We start from the raw sequence: 24,677 nt of genomic DNA, 5'->3' as shown, positions 1-24,677 counted from the left end.
AAACGAATCAACAGACAAAGGATTACTCTCCAAAATATATAAACAGCTCATACAGCTCAATATTAAAAAAACAAACAACCCAATTCAAAAATGGGCAGAAGACCTAAATAGACATTTCTACAAAGAAGACATACACATGGCCAAGAAGCACATGAAAAGCTGCTCGACATCACTAATTATTAGAGAAATGCAAATCAAAACTACAATGAGGTATCACCTCACACCAGTTAGAATGGGCATCATCAGAAAATCTACAAACAACAAATGCTGGAGAGGGTGTGGAGAAAAGGGGACCCTCTTGCACTGTTGGTGGGAAAGTAAATTGATACAGCCACGATGGAGAACAGTATGGAGGTTCCTTAAAAAACTAAAAATAGAATTACCATATGACCCAGCAATCCCACTCCTGGGCATATACCCAGAGAAAACCATAATTCAAAAAGACACATGCACCCCAATGTTCACTGCAGCACTATTTACAATAGCCAGGTCATGGAAGCAACCTAAATGCCCATCGACAGACGAATGGATAAAGAAGATGTGGTACATAATACAATGGAATATTACTCAGCCATAAAAAGGACCGAAATTGGGTCATTTGTAGACACGTGGATGAATCTAGAGACTGTTATACAGAGTGAAGTTAAGTCAGAAAGAGAAAAACAAGTATCGTATATTAATGCATATATGTGGAACCTAGAAAATGGTACAGATGAACCTGTTTGCAGGGTAGAGATTGAGACACAGATGTAGAGAACAAACGTACGGACACCAAGGGGGGAAAGTGGCAGGGGGTGGGGGTGGTTGTGGGATGAATTGGGCGATTTGGATTGACATGTATACACTGATGTGTATAAAATGGATAACTAATAAGAACCTGCTGTATAAAAAAATAAATAAAATTCAAAAATTCAAAAAAGGAAAAAGGAAAAGGCTACATACTCTATGATTCCAACTATGTGACATTCTGGAAAAGACAAAACTATGGAGACAATAAAAAGATCCGTGGTTGCCAAGGGTTCGGGGGGAAGTAAGCAGGAGGAACACAGGCGATTATTAGGGCAATGAAACAACTCTGTATGATACCATAACGACAGATAGATGTCATTATATACTTACTCAAACCCATAACCTACAATACCAAAAGAGAAGCCTAATGTTAGCTATGGACTTTGGATGATTATGATGTGTCAACGTAGGTTCATCAAGTCTAACAAATGTTACACTTTGTTCTAACTCTGGTGGAGAATGTCAATAATGGGGAGACTATGAATGCTTGGCAACAGCGAGTATACAGGAAATCTCCGTACCGTCCTCTCAATTTAGCAGTGAACCTAAAACTGTGCTAATACTTAAAGTCTTAATTAAAAAAAAAAAAAAAAGATTAAGGGACAATAAAAGGTGACAAATACAATAAGAGAAAAAGTTTTTTTTTTTATTTCAAGCACAATGTTTAGGTGTGAGTATGAAATAAACTGGCTCTTTTAAAAAATTATCTGCATGGTTGTAATAGACCTGAAACAGGTAACGGCATTGATGAATCCATGTCTTATAACCCTGTAGGATGCACACGTTAGGGCAGTGTCTTGCACGAAGAAGGAACTAAATAAATATTTCTTAAAGGAAAATAAATAGAAAAGTGGATGAAAGGAAAGAAAGGGGAAAAAGGAAGGAGGAGAGGAAGACATAGAGAAAGAAAGATAAGACAGAGAACAGTTTTCAGGGAAGATGTTTCATTTCCTAAAAAGTTTGATTGTGACCAAATTCTTTGAAATTCATTGACTCAGAATTGACAAGGCACTAGAATCCAAATTTTTTACTGCTTTAGGGTACTATCAAGTACGGTTTCAGATTTATAACAAGTTAATTGCCCTACTTCCATACTCTCGCTACTTAGGGAATTTTCAGCCATTGCTTAACTACAGAATGTTCATGCTGGATAAAGTAGATGGGTCACTTTTTATTCCAATAAAACTTAATATGGTTGTAACCTTTTTAGTGACTCTATTATCTATACTATATTATCAGGTCTATGGTTCCAGAAACGCCTTTAATGAAAATAAATCCGTAGATTGTATACATTCTGCAGAAAACAACTATAATTATTTTATGAACAAGGTAAGGTATAACTAAATAAAAATACATCAGTAAAATTATCAGTTCAAAGTAACTATGTTTCTTTACAAATTCCTTCAATTAGGTTATCTACTAATTATGAAGGACACCTCTTAGAAATGGTCAGTATTTGGAAAAAGCATCTTAAGTAGGAAGGTCAAATCATTATATCAACACAAAGGAAAAAGTGACTTATAAAAACAAATTGAAGGAAAAATCCAAGGTGCATAATCTTTAAGTTATGTAATTTAAGTGAAGTCAGAAGAAATGTGGGCTAAAACATAACATTGCTTCATAGTTCTTGGTCACATGACATCAGCTCTGATGTCATGTCAATTCCTATTTTGTACTAGCAAGTAGCAACGATATGTCTATCAATATTGGTATTAGCTAAATTGTTCCACACCTGGATTTTACAGAAGTTGTAGGAACTGTGAGATCTCTAAATGTCACTTTTGCAAAAGAATAGATCTAGGTTTAATAAATAGTGTCTTTGTTTTACAGTGTTTCCTGTATTCCTATTCACCATATGGGAAATCGTCAGACATCTCACTACAGTGTGTTCTCCAATCATACTCAGTATAGTGGACATAATAGGGGGTTCAGAATAACTTTGGATAAATTGCTCAAGAAGTCAAATATTACACCTGTGTCAGGATCAAAACTCAGAGACATACAGAAGCGGATTTAAGAAAACTTTAAAACTTTAAACTTTACAGGTTGATCAGGATTCTACAGGTAGCACCCTATCAGAAAGCTCTCCCTCAATGACCTGTTTGCTAGTTCACACTTCTACTAGTTAATCAGTTAATTTAGCATTAGTGAATATCACTTGAAGGTATTACTCCCAAAGCTATTTGGCGATGCCTACTTTTAAGTCAGTGGAACTAAGATTAATTGAGGGCTGATTTTGCGTGTATGGAACTAACTAGAGGATAAAATTCATAGTCTAAAGTAAAAGAAAATTTATTATAATTTTCAGCTTATTAGTTATAAGGCAGAATATGATTTAAGTGACATAATCTTCTATACTGCCTTATTTATGACAATATTTGTTTGATTAAAAAAGTTTTATAAGAATAGATTATAATGTGACAAATTTCTCTTTTACCCCATATTAGGCAACAGCTGTGTTGAATGTACAATCTGTTTTACCAATTCCTATAATCTTCTGTGGTATTTTGAGTTGGTGTATTTCTAAGTGTCATTTTCATCCATACTTATACAACTTTCTTGAAACTTTAGAACAAGATTTTATATTCATTACATTAATTTTCATCTTGCTATTCTCAGACCACCGTGCCAAAATCCTTGTTGGATCTCAATTCGGACATTCAACACAGTAGCTACACTTCCTTAGTTCACGTATTTTGCTCACTGTGATAACCTTACCAGGTAAGGCCAAGCAAAGAGCTCTGTGATTCATTACTGTGTTAGTGAATCAATGTGCTCTACACACACTTCTGTTAGCTGCTCCATTTCTAAAGTTTCCACAAAATTGAGAGGGCACTGAATCTTATTAAGTATTAAGGTAATATATATGGTATTGATCAGCATTATCTATTCATTCATTTACATATACATCTATTTATTGTATGTTATTTTCAGATCATTTCAAAATTAGAAGGATTACATAATATTTTAAAAGTAGAACTGACCCTAAATATTAAGTGATGCTGTGATGGCTAATTTTGTGTCAACTTTGCTAGGCCATGGTACTCAGATATTTGGTCACACACCAGTCTAGATGTCAATGGGGAAGTAATTTTTAGATGGGATTAACATGTGAGTAAAGCAGATTACCCTCCATAATGGGAGTGGGCCTCATTCACTCTACTGAAAGCCTTAAGAGAGAAAAAAAAAGAGAGATCTCCCAAGGAAGAGGGAATTCTGACTCCAAACTGCCTTTGGACTTGAACTACAACATCAACTCTTCTGAGGATCTCCAGCCTGCAAGCCTGTCCTGCAGATTTCAGACTTGCCAGCCCCCAATTCCTTAAAATCAGTCTCTCTCCGTCCGTCTCTCTCTCTCTCTCTCTCTCTCTCTCCATACAAATACGACACACATTCTATAGGTTCTGTTTCTCTGGAGAACTCTTGACTATTATAGGGACCTTCAGCATTATTCCCAAGCCAAGGTTGGGATGCTCTAGAGGGGGCTTTTGTAACAGAGAGAAGATAGTCTGGATTATTTCTATGATCATTTTCATATTCAGTGTTCCTTCATGACTGCTAGTGACCTGTTCTTTCTAATCAGTACAGTCTTTGGGTGTCACACAGCTCACTGCTTAGATGGACCTATAGCTGAAACATAGGCAGCTGACAAATGAAATAAAAAATACTGATCAAAAATTATAATGACCTTTATTACAGTTATACTATGCTGTAATCTATACACCATTCTTTCACATATCTATTACCTTTGAATTTCCCAACAATCCATGCCACATATAGCTTATATTTTTATTATAATTTCAAACAAAGAAACGACTGTCAAAAAGATACACTCTTACTTAGGGAAAGAATGAGGACTAGACTCTGGAAGTCTTTTTAAATACTTTAGCATTACCTCTTGTTTAATATAAGAAATGAATCCACGGAAACTGGACTGCTGTGGATTGAACTGTATCCTCTCAAAATTCATATGCTGAAGCCCTAATCCCCAATGTGATGGTTTTTGGAAATGGGGCCTTTGAAAGGTAATTAGGTTTAGATAAGGCCATGAAGGTGAGGCTCTAATGATGGGACTAGCACCCCTATAAGAAGATCCACCTCTCTCTCTACCACGTGAGGACACAGTGAGAAGACAAGCCAGGAAGAAAGCTCCCACCAGAACTCAACCATGCTAGCACCCTGATCTCGGACTTCTGCCTTCCAGACCTCTAAGAAATAAATTTCTGTTGTTTAAGCCACATAGTCTATGGCAGCCAGTGCTAACACATAGACTTGCAAATTCTGAGTGTTATTGAATACTACAACCCATTCAAACATTATATATTAAGGAGATTTTTTAAAAAAAACAAGTAAAATTATACTAATCAATGATAAAGATCACATAAATAAGTGGAACTCAGACTCTAGGTTCATCAGAATCCCTCGCAGAGATTCCTAAAGTATAATACTGCTGACCCCACACCCGTAGCGTGTGATTCAACAAGTCCGGGTTCTGGCCCAAAATTCTGCATTTCTAACAACAGTTCCCAGGTGATAGTGATGCTGAACCGTATTTTGTAAATGACTGATACAGGTTGACAAAAGGTGTAACTCACAGTCTATTAAGAGTACTAAGAGTGCATTTTAAACACACACATATACACAGAACACCAAACTGGATTTCTAAGCGTTTAACCCTGGGTATCTTGAGTGGGGCATGTTTTCAAAAGGAAGTTTTAAAAATTTCTCCAGTTTATTTTAATAATCACCAGGTTTGGGGAATTAATAGTCTAAGATTATCATATTAGAAAAGAAGTACGTTTCATTCCTTTAATTATCTACAGTAAGAAAACTAGGTTAAGAAGATAATATTTAGTGAAAAAATTCTTTCAAAATTTTCTGAATATAAAATATAAAGTTAAAATACCAAGTTTTTATTTATAAAGTACACTGTCAGAAAATAGTTTGTTATTTTGAATATATTTGATATGTATCATTAAAATCCTGTGGACATTACTCATTTACTTAAGCCCTTTCATCCTGGGCAGGATAAATGGAAACTAGTCTAAACCTAACCAGAGGGAAATCAACAGATACAGCAACAACACTCTCAAAGAAAGCACAAAATAATTTAAAAATGATCATCGGACACAGAAAAACAACTCCAGCAGTTAGCTTTAACAACAGTAAGCTTCAGTAATATTTGTTCAATGAAATTAATGAATGAAAGAATTATTGTTTAAAATATCAATAATGAGTTTTATCTAATAAATAATATATATAACTTATAAATATATAAATGACAAATTGATATATTTTATATAAATATTATATAGATAAAAATCTATCATAAGCAGCAATGAAAAGATGCTTGAGAATACTATGTCTACTGAATGAACTACAAGTAAAATGAAGCTTGAGTATGGGTCAGAATTGTAATCAACAGAATGTATAGATATATAAGATAAATGTGAAGCAAGATGATCAATAAAGTAAATCTGAACTCAATTCCCAACTGCCATTTTCTATGTGTGAACTAAGGCAAGTCACTTGATTTCTCTTGGTCTCTCTTTCTTCAGCTACAGAATGTCCCTCAAGATAGTTCTTGCTTGAAGCGGAAATGTTACACCCAAGATTTCATGCACTTCTGCTTTCCCTTAGAATACTTATCTGCTCCTCTCCCTCTGTGAAAAGTGAGTATCTAGAGCTCTACCGCACAGTTTTATTTCTTAGAATGCCTAAGGACAGACTCATAAACCAACCACCAACCCAGTTTAGTAGAGTTTGGTTAATATATTTGCTATGGATCTTTCTTAAGTCCCAAGAAAATAAGTTATGAAATTAATATTTAAGAATTAGTATATATTAAACCAAATGTATAGACTGTTTGGACAGATAAAGAAATTTTGTGAAAGGGTAACAATTTCAATATAATCTCTTATTTTTTATTATACCCTTGATCTGCACTCATAATAGTATTATAAATGTATTCCATCTAATCCCAAAGATTTAATGAAAGGCAAAATTACTTGTAGTCTAGCTACAAACAAATGTTTATGTCTCAAAAGTATATTTTGTATACAGTTAAATTTAGGGTATTAGGAAAATGGAAAATCACCGAATTTGCTATATATCAGCACATCAATTATTTGGGCTTTAATTCAAAAAAAAAAGAAGAATAAAAAAGAGGAGAAAATGTGTCCTATAAATCTTTCAGTATCCACACAATAAGGCTGAATAAGCACTGTTGTTGGGTTTTTTTCCATGTAGTATGGAGGATTTAGTAGTATTCTCTCTCTTTAATTCAATATGCGTAAGCAGAGTAGGTTTTCCTTATATACAAAGGAAAACGTAAAATTAAAAAGATAAAACAAAAGGAAAAAAATCAATGAAATAGCACAATGTTAAGAAGAAGTAACGTTTAAGAGGAAATCAAAGGAAGGGAGAGCAGCTAAGAAGACCAAAAGAAAGATAAAGGGCAAAGGATTTAAAAATTAAACAGAAGAGAAAAGATTAAAGAAGGAAAGGCAAAAAGCAATGCAGCAGGATTTAAGAAGCCAGTAAAAAGAAAAGACATGCAGTAATGACAAAGGGATAGCAAGTGCCAAAGAAAAGATACTTGAAGTAATGAAAAGAAGGGAGAAAAAAAGAAAGTAAAACAAAAGCAGTTGTAAATTAATTTTAAACACAGTATAGGACAGATACAATGCTAACGGGCTTTCAATTTTTTTGTTGTCATCTTCTTGGCTCTGTTATTGATAAAAAGAAAAAAATAAGTCTTTAGGCACAGGAGATTTAGAACAGTATTTCCAATGTACAGGGATGCAGCATGGGTTAGTAAAAAGTGTGCTGCCACCAGCAGGCTCTGTGGTGTTGCATAAGGAACTTACCTTCTCTGCCCCACACTACATCTCACAATTTTCTAATTTACATATTGAAGCCACTCTCACCTTATTTCTGATGTCCTTAGCTGACTAAATGTTGTGACTTTACATACACTCCATCACTGACTCTGATTCTGAAATCACTAACTTATTTTACAGTGAAATAAAATGTATCATAAATGACAAACTGAATTACAAATAGACTCACTTTTAAATAATCAATCGTTCCCAGCAACAGTAGTGCCACTGAGAGTTTCAAAAATCTGAGGGGGTATTTTAAGTTTTCATAATAATTGATGGGAACAGCTAGTATTTAATAGGTAAGGGTGAGGGAGACTAGATATGTTCCAGTTTCCTGCAGGACATTCTTTTAGGTAAAAACATGTTTATAATTATTTAGGCCTCTTTAAGATTAGGCACCATAGGCGCTCAATGAATGTTTACTGAATGAGTAAACGAAGTATAAAGCAAATAAAACACCATCATTCCAATGCAGTCCATAGTTCTCTTCTTATGTATGTTTATGTCTATTAAGGGGTAGAGAATATTTTCAGTATGTGGAAAATAAAGTATGCTGATGTGATTACTTTAAATGTATACAGAACCTTCTTCTAATTAGAATCTCTCTTCTGGCAATGTTAGGGTCAATGCAACATCAAATAGTAACGTAGCAGTAACTACTGAAATCATAAAACCTTTATAATGAATTTTTACTTGTGTAAACAATGACAAGTGAAATACAAATTACTATTTACTGTCATGTACATTGCTCTATAAAACAATCTAGATTATTTCCAAAATACAAAAACAGGTTAATCTATAGCCACTTTGGAAGACAGTTTGGTAGTTTATTACAAAGCTAAATATAGTTTTACCACAAAACCCAGAAATTATGCTCTAGATTTCACCAAATGAGCTGAAAACTATGTCCACACAAAAACCTGCATATGAATGTTTATAGCAGCTTTACTTGTAATTGCCAAAACTAGGAAGCAACCAATATGTCCTTCAATAGGTCAATGAATAAACAAACTGTGGTAAATCCATGTAAGAGAAGGTTATTCAACAATAAAAAGAAATGAGCTACCATATCAAACCATGAAAAGACATGGAGAAACCTTAAATGTAGATTCCTAAGTCAAAGAAGGCAGTCTGAAAATGCTACATATTGCATGGTTTCAACTACATGACGCTCTGGAAAAGGTAAAACTATAGACAGTAAAAAGATAAGTTCTTGCCAGAGGTCTGAAGGGGAAGGAGGGGGAGAGCAATGAATAGGTGGAACATGGGATTTCTTAGGGCAGTGATATTATTATTTATGATACTGTAATGGTGGATACATGACATAATGTATTTGTCAAAACCCATAGACCTGTACAACACAAAAAACGAGCCCTAATGTAAACTCTTCAATTTAGTTAATAATAATGTATCAAGTTTGGTTCATCAATTGTATCAAATGAACCACACTAATGTAAGATGTTAAAAATAAGGGAAATTACTTTGAGGATGGGGGTTAATACAGGAACTCTCTGTACCTATTGCTCATTTTTTCTGTAAATCTAAGAATTCTCTAAAGAATAAAGTCTATTAAAAAAAGAAGTTAATAAATCAGGCTATATGTTCACAAAACTTCAATGGAAATTTGAGTGGACTGACACCACACGCCCTCTAAGAATTTGAGCTTAACTGTTCAGCTGCATATGTGCCTCTAGTTAAAGCTCAGTTTTTAATCCCCATCCTCACCCCAAATCACACTCTAGGGCACCGGTGAAGTTAAATACTTTTAGGCATGGGTGAAGTTAAACACTTTTATTGGGCCACAAGGCATGGTTTCTCTCAGGATTTTAAAATTATTTAAGAGTATTTCTTTCTCTCCTTCCATGTGTAACCAGATTCCTCACATATCTTTGTCGAACATGAAATGAGACCTTCGGGTTCAAAACAGAATGGACCACCTCCCTTCTCCCTCCATAATAAACCATACAAACATGACAGCTAAAGGCTGTTCAATAAAGGAATAAACCTACAAGGATAGAAAGTTCAAGAGAGAAGGCAATAGCAACAAAATTCTGGAAGCTGGCAAGCTAACACATGAGTTATAGTTGATTAAACAAACCTCAAAAAACTGAATCCTGGGCTAACACTGGGGACAAACCAAGAAGCTACTTGATCCATAGCAGAAGCCCCAAACTTGGTAGCATGAGGGGCCCCTGGAATAAGACTGAAGACATTTAAGAAGGAATTAGACTCTCCTGCTTCCCCTCCCCTATTCCACAGAGCCAGGCAACAACCCCTCCTCATTCCCAGGCAGAAACTCAGTTTACTATCTAACAACAATTTTTCTTTTTACATTGATTGATTTGCTTGTTTTCTTATATTTTCTAATATCAAATGCATTGCTTTTACAAATTTTTTGGAAGAAGGATAGGAATGGAGGGGGGAAGAGGAGGAGAGGAAGGCAAGGAGGAAGAGATAGAAGGGAGGGAGGAGGGAAATCAATAAGACATAAAAATATTAAAAATTGGGATCAGACATAACTTTGGTGCATTAAATGATGAGGAGAGAAATAGTAGTAGGAGATGGCACTGAACATTTAGAAACAGCATACTAACAATGCCCTTGTGTTCTCAGGGACCTAAAAGGAATAGGGGGTGTATCAAATGAGCACATAGGCCTTCTTTTTCCTTCCTGTTATATCTTAACTGACCTAAAGCAAAACTTCCTCAATAAATATGCATCTATAAACATACATTTATCTGCGTGAATTTCTCTACAAAGACTCAAGAAAAGAACAAGCAATCAATTATGTTGAGCTACAAGTGAAATAAGGAAAAAGAATATCTTCAATCATTTAGTGAGCTTTAAAGAATTAAAGGATAAAAAGTAATACAGTCAAAAACAATCACTTTTTCTTCAAGAAGAAAATTACCTACTTTTTTGGGTCACAAAAGTCCTCTAAATAATGATCAAAGTATAAACTAAATTTTATGATTTTCTTCATTTTTATAGATAACAACGTCATGTAGAATAAGACGATACTGGTTATTTAGGATAATAAGAAAAATATTCTCAGGTTATCACTGACCTAGTTAGAGAAAGAAAACACTGTACACAAGCCTTTCTCCAACGCTACTGAATACGTTTCCTTCAAAAAAGAGGTGGGAGAGATTATACCTTCATGGGATTTATTTCCACATATAATATAAAAGGGTTACTGTTTAAATCTATGCATCACTGAGATGTATCTTCCATTTTTATGAAGAATCAGCTCAATAAACATACTTTAATTTAGAGAATAATAATAAAAGGCAATTGCCTTACTCTGTAACAGGATAAAAAGTATTTCATTATCATAATTTTGAGATATAACTTTTTATACAAATGATAAAATATTTTTAAAAGTAAATGTTATATATGACAGAAAAGCAGTTTCAATGGATGCACACACGATTTTGGTGTATGGTAATCAAGTGAATCAATCATAAGACAAAGTTATCATGAAATAGAGTTAATTAGGTATAGGCTTGAGGTATGGCAGATGGAAGGTGTAACATATGAAAGGAAGTTAAGCACACTTTTTGAATTCTGATTTTCTGGGTGGTTCCCCTTGTCATATAATGAACTATTACATTTCATTTCTGAATAACTGAGGAGATTAAAGCATTCAACTGTAGCTCATGAATTACTCTGAAAGCTATTCAGAATTTAAATGTAATAGCTGGTCTCTCATTTTTCATTGTCTAGTAAATGAGTTTATGAATAAACAAATGAATTCATATATTCCAAACAGCAGACCAGTCATGTCCCCCCAATTCATTCATTCATTCATTCATTCATTCAATAGATACTTACTGATCTATAAAGGGTCAGGCCCTACCCTAAATGACAGCCTAAGACAAACATTCTATGCCCCCATAGAATTCACAAGTTAATATGAAAACAGACATTAAACAAATGTATTTATGTGTTACCAGTAACTACGTAGATGAAATGAGCTGTGGAAAAGAACAAAAGCATAGAGGAATGGGGAGTTATTTTAGAGGGAGGTCAGCAAAAGCTCCCAGAGAAGGCACCATTTAAACTGAGACCCAAAGGATAAGACGGAGCAGGCCAGGCATGGAGAGGAGCATTCCAAACAGTGGAAACAGCAAGTGCAAATGCCCTGAGTCAGGCAGGGCTGCAAGAACTAACAGAAAGCCAGTGACACCAGGGAGAACGAGCAAGGGAAAAGGAGGCAATAGATGAGGTAGGAAAGCTAGGCAGGAGCCGTTACCGAGAGCCTTTCAAAGCCAAGGTAAGAAGTTTACATTTTATGCCAAGTACACGTAAAGGCTTTAACACCGAGAAGTGACATGACCCATTAACATTCTTAGTACAGCACCATCACTGCGCTCTGTAGAAAATAAATTAGATTTCTCGTGGGGATTCTTAGCTGTTTTGGGCACCATGAGACCTTCCATCAGTCTCCTGAAGCCTACAAATCCCTCCTCAGAATAATATTTATAGATGCATAAAATAGAATATAGTTACAAAGGAAACCAATTATATTGAAATTTATTTCTATCAGGGACTCTTGGAGGCAAAGAACCCAGGATGAAGAATACCTGCTAGTGAACATAAGTGAAAGTAGAGTTAGAAGGCAATGGCGGTGGATGTGGACAGGAATGGATGACTCCAAGAAAAAATTAGCATTTTTGGATTCTTTGCTTATTATGTAGGTCCAAATTTTTGAGCATGGATAAACATGTGTGTCTGTTTTCTTTTTAATCAAACTCCTCTACATTTGTGTATTTTAAAGGACATTTTCTCTCATATAGAACCAAAAAGTTTATATTGGAGAATTTTTCTAATAGAAGTTGTCCTATAGGCAATCCTTCACTCTGTGAGCATTGATTGATTATAATGATAAGCACTGATGACAAGAGCTAGCATTTATTGAGCACTTACTATGTTCCAGGTACTAAGCAAAGTGCTTTGTAGTGCAATGTCTGGTTTAATTCTCATAACAACCCTTTGAGGTAGAGGCTTTATTGTTATCTCCTCTTTTACAAATGAGAAAATTAAAGCTAAGAGATATTAAGTAATTTGCCCAATACCACACAGCTGGTAATTGTCAGTACTGGGAATGGAGGCCTGGACTAAATCCAGAGTGAGGGATTACTGAGCATCTACTAAGTGCTCAGTATTGGGTTGGCAATAATTGGAACCCCAAAAATGTATAAGCCGGGGCCAAGATCTTAAAGCACCAATAAAACAGTTTATAAGTATAACAAACACACATATGTATGTATCATTAGTGGAATATGGGAGACCATAAAAATATGTACTTACTTTAGTATCACTAGCACTAAATATTCAGCAAAAGGACAGCTCTGAATTTGTGGGGAATGTTTTAGGGCAAGTATAAGACTTGAACTGTTTCTTTAAAAAATTCGGTACGCTTTAGATAAGCTTAAAGGTGGAGGAAGTAATTTTGGTAACGAAAGCAATGAATCATGTGAAGTATTAGGGTATAGTCAAAAGATAAACTTAATGGCAGAACGTCTAGATTTTTAACCTCCTAGAAGTGACATTTTAGAAAGTTACTTAACTCCCTTGATACTCAATATTCTCATTGGCAAAATGTGTTTAATAACCTCTGCTTGTGAAAGTATATGAGTGTATGTGGCAAACTGAAAAGCAACTTCCCTTAGCAGTTTTCTACATATAGTAAACATTTCATTTTGCCAAAAGGCAGGGACCTCATATAATGTTGTTTTTGTTTCTCTTTTCCGACCTAGCCCCAGTGAAGAATGCTGTGATACATTATATGATTCTTTGCTGCGTTTCATTTGGAACTTATTTCTACACATCTAGGAAACGCTAAAGGCAAACCTAACCCGAAGCACCTCCTTCCTCCCAGTCACCCTCTTCTTGGAATCCAGTTCCATCAGACCAGCTTCTGAGTGATGAGGATAATGGGTAATAATGGCTTAATGTGTTATTCCTTCCATAAAGCATTTACGTTTAATAATAGTCCCCAATGTCCTATAGCTAAAAATTGGAAAATAAAATAATTTCAGATCTTATAGAAATAATGAGAAGGAAAGCTGAAATTCTGGGACAGAAGGGTCACTGGGTCTTCTTTAAGTCACACTGCTCAGGAGTTGCAGCCTTTCTGAGGAAGCTACATTAACCAGTAGTACAATAACCAATATTAAAATCAGAAAGAAATATCAGTTAAGAGCCTTAGGATGTTGCTGTCAAATAACCAGTTCAGAAATGAGCATTTCAAGACTAAAAAGGAAGGCTTTGATCTTTTAAGATTTCTTAATAAAGAGACCTAATATTAAAATGGCAAAATAGCAACATTTATGAAATCTGAATGGTGGGTGCATGGATTCTGCTAAATTGGTTTATGTATGTTTCTGTATGTTTTAAGCATTTCTTAACCTGAAAGTAACAAATCATAAAAAGCAAAAATAAAGAAGTTCTTATTACAATGGACACAGAAATATGTTCAACAGCTAATTCCAATTTTAATGTTTCTCTTGTTTTGTACTACACTACTAATCCTCTGGCAATTGAGTATGACAGGCTGGATAAAACACACCTGGGTGCAACAAAACACTTTATCCCAAATTCTTATGAATTTAACACTAGGTCAAGATAAGGCTTTGCAGACTTTTCCTAAAACCAAAAATTATAACAGAGTATCACTAATTAGTGGTTTTTTAAAATCTAATAATATAGCCAACAAAATTATGCTGATACGATTTGCCAAAACTTGAAATAAATAATGTAAAGTACACAAATAATATCATGTAAACCAGATAGTTTAAGAAATGTAATAATGCTAATTTATATCTATGCTATAATTTACAGTTTTCAGAGAACTTACAGCTATATTATTTCACTTAACTGTAGAAACTATAACTTGTATATTCTGTAGGGAAATGATACAAGTGTTAATTCAGCACAAGTCTTGACATGCCAGCTGATAACGCTAGCCTTTGGCATATTTTCAGTTAAAGAAGGCATTCTTAAGAGTCTTAACTTGTTGAAATTGCTTAATATGCTAACTGTATAAATGATGGTTGAATATATGAGTGTGAAATATAATTTATTTATATTTTTATACAAAGTTTGACAGTTTAATAGTCAACAGTTCTATGCTTCCACATTTGAACATGTAAACTTGAATCTGAAAACAAATGATTAAAGAACAAGAGGCAGTAAAGGCTAAACAAGAATGTCATCTGATTACTGTACAGATTAAAACTGGATGCAAAAGTGCTATATGTAAAATATACTTAAATGATACGAGGATAATTTCCAAACAACTTTTCAAAAAGGCGCAAACATTTTTTTAAAAACAAACACAGCCCAACAGCCTGGACTTTTGTGATACAGACCTCTACCACCACCCCCAAATCTGACAATCCCCGCAGGCAACCAACTGTTGTAACTGTGGAATGTGCTCTTTGAACTGTACAAAAGCCTTCAGCCTTTCCTGCATTCTGCAAACAAAAACTGCCAAGTGCAATTATTTCTCTGATTTAACATAATACAAGTGTTACTTCTCCCCCCTCAACTTCCCTAGTGCCAGCAATGGCCTATAATGTCTACATTTATAAATGCACAGAAAAACAATCATTTTTCGTAATCAAAATTAAATTTGTTTTAGAAGTATAACAGTTCAACTGAACATAATATAAATTCAACAGGCACCATATTTCCTTTTGTGTATATGTTTTAAGAATTCTATTTCTATAGATGGATTCAAGGATTGAATGGGATTAGTCCTTTTAATTATATGACTAGGATCTTCAGTTTGAAATCTTTCTTACCAAAAAAAAAAAAAAAAAAGACAAACACAATAGTTGTTTATATTCAATTCATTTACCAAAAAAACTCATTAGAGCTAATAAGAATATGTCCTTCCAAATGTGAATATCTCTTGATGTTCAAAAGAAAATGAAAAGTAAAAGGCAAAATAAATCCTAAGATAGTGTTGCACAGATATTTAAACTTACCTACTAGTTAAATGTTAGAATAGGGAATTCTTCTAGCCTAGATCCAACACAAACTGCTTTTCTTCACTGAGTATGTCCATGACATTATGCATACCTGAGTGTTTTTCTTTTTAAAAAGATAATATTAAACCCAGTACAGAAGAGTTAGTTCCATTTTTCATGTACATTAATGCTTCCAACTATTGGTATGAATAAACTAATTATCAGCTGCATTACTCTACTGGAAAATATTTGAAGTTTTATAAAATTAAGTTATGAACAGATAAGAAACCATCATTTATTTAACACAAAAAAAATAATTATCAAGTAGAACCAACCATTATAGGAGATGCTAAGAAAAGATAAGGCATGTTTTTGTTCAAAAGAAGCTAACAATCAAGTTGAGGGAGCAAGACACATGCATAAAGCAATGAAAGTTTAAGAAAAAATAAACATGATATATATTTGCCACTATTAATTTAAAGGAATTTGTTCATTTCATGGCCTATTTAAATGAAGTTCAACCTCATTCCTTTTTTGAGAACCAGAGGCATCTCAGGTTGTTACAAACAAGGCTGAAGTAAACTGGCTTAGAAGTTGAACCATCCTACAGATAAGGATTTTTCTCTTTCTATCAAACGTTTTATTTTCTATGTCAGTCAAATCACTTCTCACTGATGCCATAAAAGCTTTTTTAGCTAATTAGTTCATACAGTATTTTATCTTTTTATTGATGCCTATATTTAATAAGTACTTATTAAATACTGACTGTGTCTAGCAAAGGATAGTTAAAGACTGATGCTTCGAAGTCAGACATGTGAAGGTTCAAATTCTGGCTCTGTCACTTAGTAACTGGAGAAGCTACTTAACTTTTCCAAGCCTCAGGTTCATCATCTGCAAAATATACACAAGTGACATAAAGGAAGCTGTCATCGACAACTCTGACAGCTCATAGCCTCCCAGAGAATCTGTGCTTGAACTGGGTATTGAAGGACAGTAGGGGGTTCATCTACCACAAAAGCAGTGGAGGACTTTCCATACAAAGAGAACAGAACATGCAAAGAGGCATGGAGTGCAAGATATCTTTGGAGAATCACTGTATGAAGTTCTGAAATATTTTAGGTTGCAGAAGGTTAGGCTAGAGAGGGCTTATATGCACGTTATACTTCGATGCTTAGATTGTATATATGTCAATTTACTAGGGTAAAGTCTATGACAAAAGAAAATAGAATTACTAAGTTTGAAATCTTAGGATCATCCTGATCTTTTGCCCCATGCATCCATTATCAAGTCCTAGAGCAGGAACAACAGGCACAAAAGCCACAAGGCACAAAAGAACTTGAAGCCATCAATTAATGAAATTAGGCCAGAGTAAGTGGAGCAAGAAAGAAGAGTCTAAAATGTGCTGAGTAGAGAAAGATGATGCTAGAGCAGCAGGCATGGTCCGATTTTTGCAGGGACTTATAGATCACTCTGAAGAGTTAGTTTGGATTTTACCCTAAGTTCAAGGGAAAACAAATACAAAATTTTAAGAAGAAAATAAAAATCATCCAATCTTTATTTTTAAATGAAAATTGCTCCCTAGTGAGTTAGAAGGGATAAAGGGTACAAAGAATTGAGTAAAACAGATAGTCACTGCAGTGGTCCAAGTGAACATTTTAAAACAGGGTAGTGTCAGTGGGATGTGGAGAAAGAAACACATTTTGATCAAATCTGGAGGTTGAATTAATGAGATTAGGAGAGTGAACGTGAGAGAAGGGAGATGTCCAGGTGGCCCAAAATTGGTGACCCAACATTTCTGACTTAGGCAACTGGGTATATAATGGTGCTTGCCATTCACTAAGACAGAAAACAGCATAAAAGAAGCATATTTTCTATCCTATTTTGATACGTGAGACAGGAGCTGGCAATGAGCTTAATTTTAGATGGATTCCTGTGGGACATTTAAGCAGAGATATCAAGAAGACAGTTGTAAATGCAGATCTTGAACTCAGAGGAGAAATACGAGCTAGAGGTACAAAAGTGGGAGCCCCAACACTAAAAGTGGTAGTCAGAGCTTTGGAAGTAAGGGAGCTCATCTAGAATAATGTACATACAGAGTGAGAAGATAAAGCAGGAGGAGAAAGACAGAACACAGGAAAAGACCTACATTTATGAGGCGGGCAAAGAAAAGACTCACAAAGGAGACTTAGGAAGGAGAGTAAGCGGGAGGACACGCCACAAGAACATGAGATGATAAAAGGAGGAAGCAGTCAGCAGCGTTAAAGACTTCACGGAAGGCGAGTGATGGAAACTGTCCTAAGATTTAGCAATGACAATAACATTGAGGGACTTCTGGTTAAGCATAGCAGTCTAAACACATGCAATTACATCCACTCCTTTCCAAAATACTAATACAGTGGCAATACAAGAATAAAAAGTTATGAACCCATGAAAAAGATCATAGCCGAAGGGGTGACACCCAACAAGACATGACAACAGATCTCTGTATGCACTGCATGGTCTAACACAGATCCTCAAAGAAAGTTGTTGAAGGAATCAGTCAGTTCTTTATTCAATCATTCAATCCTCATCTTGTAGAAAAGGAAGCTGTTCCAGGAGTCAAAAAATGCAGAGGAGAAATTACACATGAGTTACACCCCAGGAAAAATTCTCAAAGCTGATGAAAATGTCCTTGGCTCCCTCTGAGTGAACTTAAACTAGATATATTTACATTTGTAGATTTTTTAAGGTAGATAAGAACCTACTGTAATACAGCATAGTTTTTTTGTTTGCTCTTTTTTTTTTTTTAACTCAAAGGTTGTGCTTGAAGAAAATAATCTTATTAATTAAGCCAAATATAGTTCCTCTGAGTTAAAAAAAAAAAAAAAAAGAGCAAACAAAACAACTAAGCTGTATTACAGTAGGGTCATTGTCATCAGTTTTGAGAATTTTTTCTGGTGTGTAACTCCTGTTACACATCACGATGTTAACTGCTCAGCCATTATAATTCATATTCATTTCATTTCAACATGGTATTCCAAAGGATTACACTTCAAGGCAAAAGACTAACATTCACCTTGTATCACAGCATAAAGAGGCAATGTCCTTTTCTGAGAGAGAACATCAAAATCAATTCATTCACCAAATACGTATTAAATGTGGACTGTGTACCAGTACTACTCTGGGCAGTGGGGACACAGGGTTGAATGAGGCATAAAGGAGTTTATACAACACTGTACGGAAAGGATAAGAGTGGGAAATAGGATGGTACCTTATGACACTGATTCTTAAAATCTAGTGGAAAACAAAAATTATTATTTTCAGTATTTGCATATAAACATCATATCCATTAGCATTCATCTCTATAATGAAACTATTGAGAAATTATACCACCTCAAATCATGATCTATATAAATTCAAATATAACTAGATTTAAAATAATAAAAACAAATGCAATCTCAGATCACTTTAACCATAAGAAAACAGGAACACAATAGAAATACTATTTTAAAACTGCACAACAAAGCCAAAATTGTCTTTTGCACAAGCCTTCTAAGAACCAGTTAAGTGTAAAGGATTTTGAAAAATTAAGAAGTTGGCAATAATTGAGGACTCAGTTAAAATTTACCAGTACAAGTTTACTCTGAAAAATCAACCTGAAATTTTGAGTTGATATTTGGTTTGCTAATTCAAAACACACTTGGTGGAGAGATACCCACAAAAAAAGGAGAGAGAGTGACTGAAACAGATTCTGTGTAGCAACATGCATTTCTCATCTGAAGAGAGAAACTAGGGGTTGACTAGATCAAGACTAATTAAGGATCCTGTTTCTGACTTACTTCACTCTGTATGACAGACTCTAGGTCCATCCACCTCACTCCAAATAACTCAATTTCGTTTCTTTTTATGGCTGAGTAATATTCCATTGTATATATGTGTCACATCTTCTTTATCCATTCATCTGTTGATGGACACTTAGGTTGCTTCCATGTCCTGGCTATTGTAAATAGTGCTGCAATGAACATTGTGGTACATGACTCTTTTCGAATTATGGTTTTCTCAGGGTATATGCGCAGTAGTGGGATTGCTGGTAGAGGGGTGGGATAGGGAGGGTGAGAGGGAGGGAGACGTAAGAGGGAAGAAATATGGGGATATACATATATGTATAGCTGATTCACTCTGTTATAAAGCAGACACTAACACACCATTGTAAAGCAATTATACTCCAAAAAAGAGGTTAAAAAAAAACCCAAAAAAACAAAAAAACTTCCTGGGGGTGGGGGGAAAAGTATCCTGGCAGGGGGGAAGGGCAATGAGAGAAATGGAAATTATTTTTTAAAGTAATGGTAACAAACTAATTACATTCCTTCTTTGAGACAAATGCTGACCCACCTCACTGATAGGGTCAAACCTAAGAACTGAGATTAAAAGTTTTGCTTTGGTCGTCCTACCAACACTAACTATTCTTACGTCGAACAGAAAAGATACATATCTTAGTATTACTGACTAAAAACTATAAAATAAAAATACATGTCATTTTCATAAAACTCAGTGGGAGCTGGCAAAGCAAATGTTGGCTCCACTTCACCATTTTGCTTAGGATCAAATCTCCAATAAGAACACACGAAGGTATAAATCTATTAATCAAATCATATAAACTTTCCAAACTATCTCAGTATATAATGTCCCTGGGTGATCAAAAATCAAGATCAAATATATGCAATGACTCTGTTATGCAGGGAAAAACAGACTTTAGTAAAGAAAGAAATTTCAAAGATTGGAAGAAGCTACCTTAAATGGATCGTGGGAGAATTCACATGAATTGTAAGGACTCTAGAATAAGCATTGTACAGCAATATAATGATGAGTAATCCAACAGTGAAAACAATAATAATGGAAGCTTTGCATAATCTATATGCCAGGAGCTGTGCAGGATGTTTCATCTCTCCCCACTAAATTTTCCCCAAATCATCTGGTACTAAGCTTTATATAATGCCCTTTAAAAAGCAACATTTACACTCTGCACTTGATGAGTATGATTTATAATAAAACAAAAATTACCACTTTGTGATATAACCCCATTAGAGAGACATTTAGCAATATATTATAAAAATAAAGATGCAGTATTCTAAAACTCAGACATTGTACTGCAAGTTATAACTTTAGAAAAACTCTCAAACATGCACACAAAACGATATATACAGATATGCTCACTGTATTAGTGTGTGGAATAGTAAAAAATGGAAAACAGCCAAATTGTTCATTTACTGAGGAAGGAATTTTAAAATAACTATGCTTTATTCAAACCATGGAATGTTATAGAGCAATTAAAACCTAATTATTACCCACAACAATGGCAAAAATGAAAAAAGACAATCTCAGTTTTGGAAAGATGTGGAGCAACTTGAACTCACATGCATTGATGGTGGGACGGTAAATTGGGATAACCACTTTAGAAGACTGCTTGGCAGTGTCTACTAATGTTGACACTGACACTAATTACAGATAAGCTAGGATACAGACACTAAGTTGATACAATGATGTAGATATCTTATCATACAAAATTTCTCCTCCTAGCTATACAGATATGCATAATATGTAACGGATATGTACAAGAATCTTCAGAGTAGTATTATGCCTAATAGTCAAAACAAGAGAACAACACAAATGTCCCAAAACCGAATGGAAATAAACAGTGGTATATTCATGTAATGGAATACTAGCTAGCACTCACGATAGACATTTAACTACACACAATAACATGGAGGAAGCATGTAAACCTAATAGTAAGAAACAGAAGCCAGATACACACAAAAGACTATGTACTAAATGATTCCATTTAAATAAAGTTCAAAAACACAAAACTAATCTATGTTGTTAGAGGTCAGAATATGGTTTCCCCAGTGGGGGTGGGGAGAGATAGTAACTAAAAGGTGGAAAAAGGGTGGGAAGGCTTCTGAAGCACTGGTAGCGTGCTACTTCTTGAGCTGGGTACTGATTACACACAGATGTGTTCATTCTGTGAAAATTCATCAAGAGGTACAAATAAAATTTTAGCAGTTTTCAGTATACAACTGCAAAACTCATAAATGCACAATATATACTTAATAAAAGCTTACTTTAAAAAAAAACCTAAGAAATCAGACCTGTGTGTAACACCATGGATAAATCCCCTAAACGTAATTTTTGAAAGCAAAAATTTTTCAGAAGGGCAGATTTAATATGATGCCACTCACATAAATTTTAAAATCACACAAAAAGTGTAAGAATACAGATAAAAACCAACTTCAGTATAGTAAATATCTCTAGAGAAAAAGGAACAGGACGAGAGCACACAGCTTTTGCTATATTCGTGGTATTGTATTTCTTAAAAAGAGAGAGATCTGAATATAACAAAATATTCACGTATGTCAAATTTGAATATGTGAGTGCCTATTGTGTTATCTTCTGTATATCTACAATATTTTTAAATAAAAATCTTAAAGAAAGCTATCACTTTGGATTCTAGAGTGAAGAGAATCTTTAAAATAATTTTCAGTGAAAAACATTCTTAACCATTTTCCCAGATCAGCTGATTAACAAATGCTTTTATATATAGCTTAAGTATCTGAGATGGCTGATGGTGTTTATTTTAGGTAAAATATTTACTAAAATACACTCTATATATAGAAAAACAGTACACTCTTATTTGCAAAAAGATAATTTGGGCCTTTTAAGCTGTACAATAATAAAATCATTCAACATTTCAGAGAGTTCAGCAGAAATGGTCTTTAGGAGAAAATATACCTTCAAACTAATTCTTTAAAACCCAAGGCAACTTTGTTGCTCCTTTATGCATTCCACTGGGCTATAATCAAAATGAAGTATTTAAGTAATAATGGTTGCATGGGTAGAATCGTCAACTCCACAAAACTAGATCATCAATATAACCACTAAAGAGAGTTATTCATCCCAGGAATACTCAGTCCCTTTTCCCAGATATCACTTTGCATCATTAACTTGTAAGTGGACTCAGTGGTTAGCTAACTGGTCCTTCAAATGGATTTGGAGGTTACCATCCACTTTGTGTTTAATAAGAAGTTTTGTCTTTACTGTCTTGTCTTAAAATTGAAGAGGTATAGGGAATAAATAGAGACATATAAATGGGCAGAGAAAAAGAAACACAGAGATAAATACACATACATGTATATATAAACACATACATATATGCAAACATACACACACTTACTTATGTGTACACACGTTTCTACATACATAGGAAGGGCAAGAGAGACTACTACCATTAAGTGCCTACTCTGTGCTGGGTATTTTTAAGTTTGATCTTTTAATCTTCACAAAACCCTATAAGAAAGTTATTATTATTTTTTGCACATGCAAAACTTACCCAAGATCAATATAAAAAAAAATACGTGGCAGAGCAAACCCAGGTCTGTCAAATGCAAAAATGAGCCTCTTTCCTCCACAGTATGCTTAAAATAAGTTTTAGGTCGATTGTAAGTATTGCTTTGTATCACTTTAATGTAGAAAAAAATTCATTTTGGCACTATGAAGAGACATAGCTGGTTTTTAAAACAAAATCTGATTTTATTCCCAAAATTTCAATATGGCAAAGAAAAAGTTGCTACAAAGATAATTCTTAGTTGAATATGTTCAAAATGTAATTCCCTGGTAATCTGGGTTTTGGCCAAGACAAATCAAAATCATAGATATTTTACAAATGCCAAGTTTTCAGAGAAACAAAAAAAATGCAATAGCAACAGATGCATTCTCCATAGACATTTGTGTTGAGCCTAGCTATATCCAGAGTCTGTAGAAAAGGGGGATTTTTAAATTTCATTTTTATGAATAATAAATTCCTGATTTCTATTCATGTCAACCAGTTAAATAAGATCATATTCACTCCTTGGAAAATTAGACAGTAGAATATACTGAGAAAGAAAAAAGGAAATAAGGAGGAAAAAGAGGATGGGAAGGAGGAAAAAGAGGATGGGAGGGAGAAAAAAGAAAAGCAAGAAAAATTTTAAAGAGACTAGAAAGAAAACTATATCTGGTACTTCTTAAACTAAAACTATATTTGAAAATTTCTATTCAAAGAAAGAATACAAAGTGCATTTGTTTTTCATTTCTTTTACAATATACTAATATTAACATTAACAAATTAAAGTCCCACTTGTGTAAAAGCAAGTGTGTCTGAGGATGATGGACCATTGCATAAAATGTATTAAAATTTAAGGAAAGAAGCTACAAACAACTCAGTAAAGATCAGTAGTTCATTACTATAGAATGGGTTTTGGTTATACTGTAAAAAATATCCATTTTTAAATTCAAAATTGGAATATCCATCTTAAGACAAGTTTATACTACATAAATAAATTGTCATTAAAAGTTACTAAATATATGCAAGCATAGAGGTTCCCCTCTATGGATATTAGCACTTTCTCCAGGTAAAACACACTACTTTATAATATCACAAAATATTGATTTTAAGACCCTATCTTTTTAAAAAAATTTGAATATTCAGAGTAGACAGATCAAATATGAAATTATCTCACCTTTTCTCGGAACTCTACTTAACAGAATCACTGAGATTGCTTTTTTAATTCTTTTTTTCAGTTATATTAGACATGCAGAAACATATCTAAAATAAAGCCTTAATTTTTTAGAGCAGTTTTACTTTTACAGGAAAATTGAACAGGAAGTACAGAGTTCCCATATATATCTTCTTCTCCATTCCCAATAGACATAAAGTTTCTACTGTTATTAACATTTTGATTACTGTGGTACATTTGCTACAACTGATGAACCATATTAAAACATAGTTATGAATTAAAGTCTAGAGTTCACATTAAGGTTTATTGTTTGTGTTGTATAGCTCTACAGTTGTACAGCTGGCAAATACATAATGCTATGTATCCATCATTAAAGTACCATACAGAATAGTTTCACCACCCTGAAGATCCCCTGTGCTCTGCCTATTCGTCCTTCCCTCTCCTCAACCCCTGGCAACCACTGAGCTTTTTACTGCCTCCATAGTTTTGCCTTTTCC

The 24,677-nt window shown here is 34.2% G+C and overlaps 1 protein-coding gene across 9 annotated transcripts in view; it reads right to left on the bottom strand.

Annotated features, from left to right (window-relative positions):
* Positions 1–24,677, bottom strand: part of FOXP2 (forkhead box P2) — a 540,259-nt gene that overhangs the window by 440,476 nt on the left and 75,106 nt on the right. The window contains exon 3 of one of the 9 annotated variants that reach the window (XM_082400041.1): positions 4,946–4,995. The exons of the other annotated variants lie outside the window; for them this stretch is intronic. The gene's annotated coding sequence lies outside the window, so the exon portion shown is untranslated. The remainder of the gene's footprint in view (positions 1–4,945; positions 4,996–24,677) is intronic. 9 annotated transcript variants of the gene reach the window in all.

Source organism: Balaenoptera borealis (assembly GCF_965194805.1).
Source record: "Balaenoptera borealis genome assembly, chromosome: 7".
Classification (NCBI taxonomy): Eukaryota; Metazoa; Chordata; class Mammalia; order Artiodactyla; family Balaenopteridae; genus Balaenoptera; species Balaenoptera borealis.
The sequence above is the reverse complement of the archived record's forward strand: the minus strand, read 5'-3'. Positions and strand labels throughout refer to the sequence as shown.